The 5,944-nt window shown below is 38.6% G+C and overlaps 1 pseudogene; it reads right to left on the bottom strand.

Moving 5' to 3' along the window:
- Positions 1-202: 202 nt before the first annotated feature.
- LOC119522408 lies at positions 203-1,285 on the bottom strand (annotated as a pseudogene).
- Between the last annotated feature and the right edge of the window lie 4,659 nt (positions 1,286-5,944).

The following is a 5,944-nucleotide window of genomic DNA, read 5'->3' as shown; positions in this document are numbered from 1 at the left end:
TGCTTTGGGTATTCTCTTTTCACTTTTATTTTTTATTCTTATTCTGATTCTTTCTGATGTAAGGAAAATGTTCAGAAATAGATTGTGGTGATGAACGCATAACTATATGATCATACTGTGAACAGTTGATTGTATACCATGGATGACTGTATGGTTTGTGAATATATTTCAATAAAACTGAATAAAAAAAAAAAAAAAAAAAGAGGATGGCATGAGAGTGCTGAATACCAATGAATTATCAGCACTGAAAGACCTTTTCATAGCAGCTCAACATAAGTCTTTGTATTTGTCTTCGCACAATCTGGAAATAGCCTCCAGGTTCTGTGCTTTTTCTTTGCCAAGATGAGCAAATAGAAAATTCAGGTTGGTTGTCTTCAGCTAAGGAGCAAAGGTCAAAGTAGTATTTGGCATAAACACTGGTAGGAACATTAATATTAAACTGAAGTAACTAAAAAAATGCCTTTTCATCTCATTCATGTCCTCAACTGAATGTCCTTGAGGATCTGGCAATAGTCAATATTCCATACAGCCTGATAGTTCCAAAACATGGAGGCAAAAAGAAAGGCTTCCAAAACAATTCTTTTCCAGTTAATGGGACAAATATCAGTCTCAGAATAAGTTAAAAGCCTTTCGAAGTAAACCAAAGTTACTACTGCATGTTCAGCTGTTAGACTTGCAGCACTGAAAACAGTCTGAACGTATCTGTAAATAAATTTGTATTCAGGATCATGCTTAAAGTATTCCTCTGGAACCTTTTCCTGTGTGAGTAGATGTGATCTTTCATCAAAAGTATCCAGTGATCTATTTGCATCTTTGTTCTTTAAGTGGTAGTATATTGTTAAGGTCTCACATTTTATTGTGGTTCTTAGAATAGGCTGGGTGACTGTGCTGTCATCTAGAAATATTGTTGAGCATGAGCTATACGTTTTAGTAAGCTGCCCTGGAGGTACATAGTTTAAATGGTTGTTCTTCCTCTTTTCTCACACATCCATCTGAGATTTGCTCAGGAAAATTGGGCTTGCCTTGGCTGGTCAAAAGGGTTTCATTCCAGAGCTAAATCTTCTGGCATCTCACAGTCGCTGATGCGCTGCATGTGGTGGCCCTCACTGACTCCGAAATCCAACTCGGTGAGCTCCACCGCAGCCGTCACTGCCGCCACTGCCACCGAGTCCCCGGCTGCCGACTCAGGGACTTCCGACTCATAGTCTGGGTCTGCCGACCCCATGCGCCGGCCCAGCTTAGGGCTGGCATTGGGGGACACGCAACAGGTCAGTGTATTCCCCATGGGGCTCCAGGGTTCCACGGGCTCCTCTTTGATACCACCTCTGTGGCCGCTGTCTCCTTGAAATCTCTGGGCTCATATAGCCATCTCCTCTCCCTCCCCCAACAATGGCACGGCCTGCACTGGCAGCCCAGGGTTATGCAGGGGATATGGGCACAAGCAGGCACCGCCTCACCCGCTGGTCGCCCGCCCTGCCCCGGGAAGGGCTCTGGCCAGGCCGCACCACAAGTGAAGTTGGAGGCAGAGACTAGAGTGATGTGTCTATAAGTTAAAGATCAAGGATTGCCAGTAACACCTGAAGCTAAGAGAATGTCATGGCACAGGCTCTTCCCTAGACCTTAAGAGTTGGTATGGCCCTGTCAAAACCTAGATTTCAGACTTCTATCTTCCAGCACTGTGAGGAGTATATGTCTTTGTTTTAAACCAAACAGTTTGTGATAATTTATTATGGTACTCCTAGAGAACTAAAACAAATGCTTAAAGGAGATAAAAGTAATGCAGAGATATAGTAATGCAGAATAAAAGACTGAGAAGTGTTGATATAAGGAAGGAGTTATAATTCTAAGTAGGAAGGTCATGGTATGTAAGCCTCATTGAGATACATATTTGGAGAAGAATAATCTAGGCAGAGGAAATGGCTTGTGAAAAGGCCTGAAGATTTGAATGTACCTAATATGTGGGAGAAAACTGTAAGGTGGAGAGTAAAATTGAAGCAGAGTAACTGAAAATAGAAGATTAGAAAAGAAGATGAGGTGAAAGAAGTCACATGGGGATGGGAGGCAGATCATGTAAGGTTTATAGGTCAGTGCAAAGACTTTGACTTTTCATGTAAGAAAAATGGAGATATATGACAGGGTTTTGAATTATATTTTAAAATAACAACTTTGACTGCAATGTTGAATATTTATTACAGGGAGTCAAGGACAGAAACAGGAAAATTAGTTAAGAACCTTTTGCAGGAATCCAAGCCAGAAATGTTGATGTCTGTGCTAGGGCAGTTGCAGTAGAGATTGTGAGAAATTTACAGATTGTGGATATATTTTGAAGGTAGAATCAACAGGACTTTTTGACAGATTGGATATAGGGTGTGATAAAAAGAAAGGTGCCAGGGATATATCCATGATTTGAGCCTTTACAACTGAAAGTTAGAATTACCATCAACTGAGATGGTGAAGGATTCAGAAAGATCAGTTTCGCAGAATTCTGTTTGGACATGTTGCCTTTGAGATGCATGATAATCAAATGGAAATATTTAGTAAGCCGTTGGATATGGCAGTTTGGAGTTCAGGGAAGAGGTCTGAGCTGGAAATATATGGGAGTCATAAGTATAAAAGAGGTATTTAAAGCATGAGTCTGGGAAGAATCATGAGGTAAAAGATTGAAGATGGAGAAGGGAAGAGGACCTTGAACTGAGCCAAGGGTGACTCCAATATTAAGCAGTCACAGAGAGGAGGAATCAGAAGGAGACTTAGAAGAAATGGTCATGAGGAAAATTAGATGAGTGTGACATCCTGGAGGCTAAGGTGGAAAAGTTTATTAGGAGTCAGAAGTGATAAGATGCAAATAAGATGATTGAGAACTGACTACAGAGTTTAGCAACAGAAAGCTCTAATGGAGTAAAGGGAGTGATAGTTTTATTGGAGTGGATTTAAGAGAATGAGAGAAAAAAATTTGAGACAGTATATATGTACAAGTATTTCAAGGAATGTTCATGCATGTGGGAAGCAAAGAAATGAGGCAATGGCCAGCAGGGATCAAGAGAAAATTTTTGTTGGTTTGTTGTTAAGATTGTTAAATCATTAAGAATAATCTTGTAGAGAGCAAATGATGATGATAGAAAAAGGAGAGAATGAAAATCTAGTGCCTAGGTAGAGGGACTTGATTTAGATATACAGGGTAGTTGGTGGGTAGTTATGGTAGTAGGAGTCTGTGGAAGTTTGCTTTTACAACTTTTTATTATTGAAATTGTCAAATATATCTTAAAAATGGAAAAAGTATTATAATGAACCCTTATACCCATCAACCATATACAAAAAATAGCATCAATTTTGTCAATATTATTTCATTTAACCCATCATTTTTGCTGGGCTATTATAATGTAAATACCAGGCATCATATCATTTCACCCCAATTTTTAAATATTTCTTTCTAAAGATAAATACATATTTAACATAACAAATATATAATTGTCACAATAACAAAATTTTATAAATATCATAATGTAATCTCGGCCCATGTTCAAATTTCACCAATTGTGTCAAAATTGACCTTTTTCTTTTGGTTTGTATAAATCATGATTTATATAAAATATACACATTGCATTTAGTATGTGTGTGTGTATATATATATACACAAATAAATGCATATATATATATTTTTATATACTCATACATATTTCTTAAGGCTATTTTAATATTAGCAGCTTTCTTTTTCCATTCCACTTATTTGTTGAAGAAACTACAACATTCATACTCTAGACTTTCCTATATTCTGGATTTGTCCATCTTCATTCTTCTGGTGCCCTTCAATAATTCCTGTTTCCTACATATTTCATGTTAGTTCATAGTTCAATTCAGATGCTTGATTGATCCTCAAGTTCTGTTATTTCATTTAGCAAGAATACTTATATGGTATTACTATATACTTTCTACAAAATTATAATATGATCTCATGATGTCTTCATGCCCCATATTAGTGATTCTAAGATTGATTAATGTTATCAGTTGGCTTCAGGCTGATCCTTTCATTATAATTGTCAATTTCAACTAATGGATTTAGCACCAATGTTGATCATTGCTTAGGTCCATTATTTCACTAGTGGTTGTGACATGGTTATTTTTCTAATTCTGGTATTCATTATTACAAACTGGAATCTTCTATATGAAGTTACCTCATCTTTTGCCAGTGGGAGTCCTTTGAATTTGACTCATGTCCCTATGGTATATACCAGTATTATTTGATAACTTTCTTCCTTGGTGGTGCAATGAGATTACCCAAACTCATCCTGTAACTTTCCCATATCAGACATGGAATTTGCCATTTCTCCAAGGAACACTAGTTCCCAGACAAAGAAATGGTACTTAGAAATCACACTAAGGGCATTATGGATGCTCAGTATAATTGGGTTATTATTGCTTCTAGAATATATCAGTCAACAAAGCTAGAATATTCTATTTCATTTTAGAAAATGAAAATATAAATCATTAGTTCTCCTATTTTCTATTTATTAATGTATTCATATGTTTATTGATGTTTGCTTTTTACTTTATTTATTGGAGAAGTTGTAGGTTTAAAGTAAAATCATACAAAAATACAGAGTTTGCATATAACCCCTCCAAACTTAAATATCCCTATTATAAACACTTTGCATTAGTGGGGCCCATTTGTTAGAATTGGTGAAATAATAATATTACAGTTATACTATTAACTATAATTATGGTGTATGCACCCCAGAAAAACATAGCCTTAAAGTTAATCCAGACAGGGCAGGACAAGATGGCAGAGTGGTGAGGTGCAGGTTTTAGTTACTTCCCTGGGGCAGTTGATAGAAAGCCAGGAACTGCATGGACCGGACATCACAGAGTAATTTGAATTGGGGCATACTTCATACAACACTCACGAATGTGTGGAACAGCTGAGATCAGTGAAATCTGTAAGTTCTCACTGCCAGGGGACCTGCACCCCTCCCTGCAAGGCTCAGTCCCATGGTAGGAGGGGCCGTCAGTGCTGGGAATCAGAAGGGAGAATTACAGTTGCAGTTTTGATTGAAAACTCAGACTGCAGATCAAAAATTCCAAACATAGGTGGACTGAGAATAGACACTGGAGAATCTGAGAGCAGTCAGCCCAGTGGAGAGGAGATAGGGCTAGCAAAAACAACAAAAATTCCCAAAAATAAAAACAGAGACTTTTTGGGTTTCAAGTGAACATAAAATGGAGAAGGGCAGGGCTCAAATGGAATCAGGTGCATATGCAAATCCAGAGGGCCAGGACCCTTGTCTGAAGAGCCCCTTTCTCTGCTTTATTGATTGTTCCTTAATGGCCCTAAATTCCTTGTCTCTTAACATTTCAATAGCCCATTAGATCTGCAAGGAGGCCCCTTCTTTTCCTTTTTTTTTAAATTTTTTTTCTCTTTTTCTAAAACAATTACTTTAAGAAGCCCATTACAGAAAGCTGCAAAGACTTGCATTTTGGGCCCCAGCAAGAGCAGAGCTAAGATATCTCTGAGGGACAAAGCAATAAGTCTAGTGGCTGAAAAAATTCACTAAACACCATAACTTACCAAGAAAAGGGGGGTGTCCCCTTACAACCATCTTCCTGGTGGGCTGGGAATGCTCCTGCCCAGTGCCAGCACCACAGCCCAGAGCTGCCCCAAACAATGAAGTGTGAGGGGAAGTGTTTACAGCAACACATGCACATGCCATGGTATCTGGCATGGATGATAGCCTTTCATGCACCTGCAGCTAATTGTCCTAGAGCTGGGAAGGCAGAGCTGTGTGAAAAGGAGGAAATTAACACACCCTATTCAGCTATCCTTTCAGCAGGCTGGAAATGCCCCTACAAGGCCCTGTGGCCCAGAACTTCCCTTGTGAGATGGCATTCACCAGTAATGTAGCACAGTCTTCCCTCAGCAGAGGCCCCAGGAAGGGATAGCTTTGAAGAG

This window comes from Choloepus didactylus, chromosome X, assembly GCF_015220235.1.
Source record: "Choloepus didactylus isolate mChoDid1 chromosome X, mChoDid1.pri, whole genome shotgun sequence".
Classification (NCBI taxonomy): Eukaryota; Metazoa; Chordata; class Mammalia; order Pilosa; family Megalonychidae; genus Choloepus; species Choloepus didactylus.
This window is presented reverse-complemented; position numbering and strand designations above follow the sequence as displayed.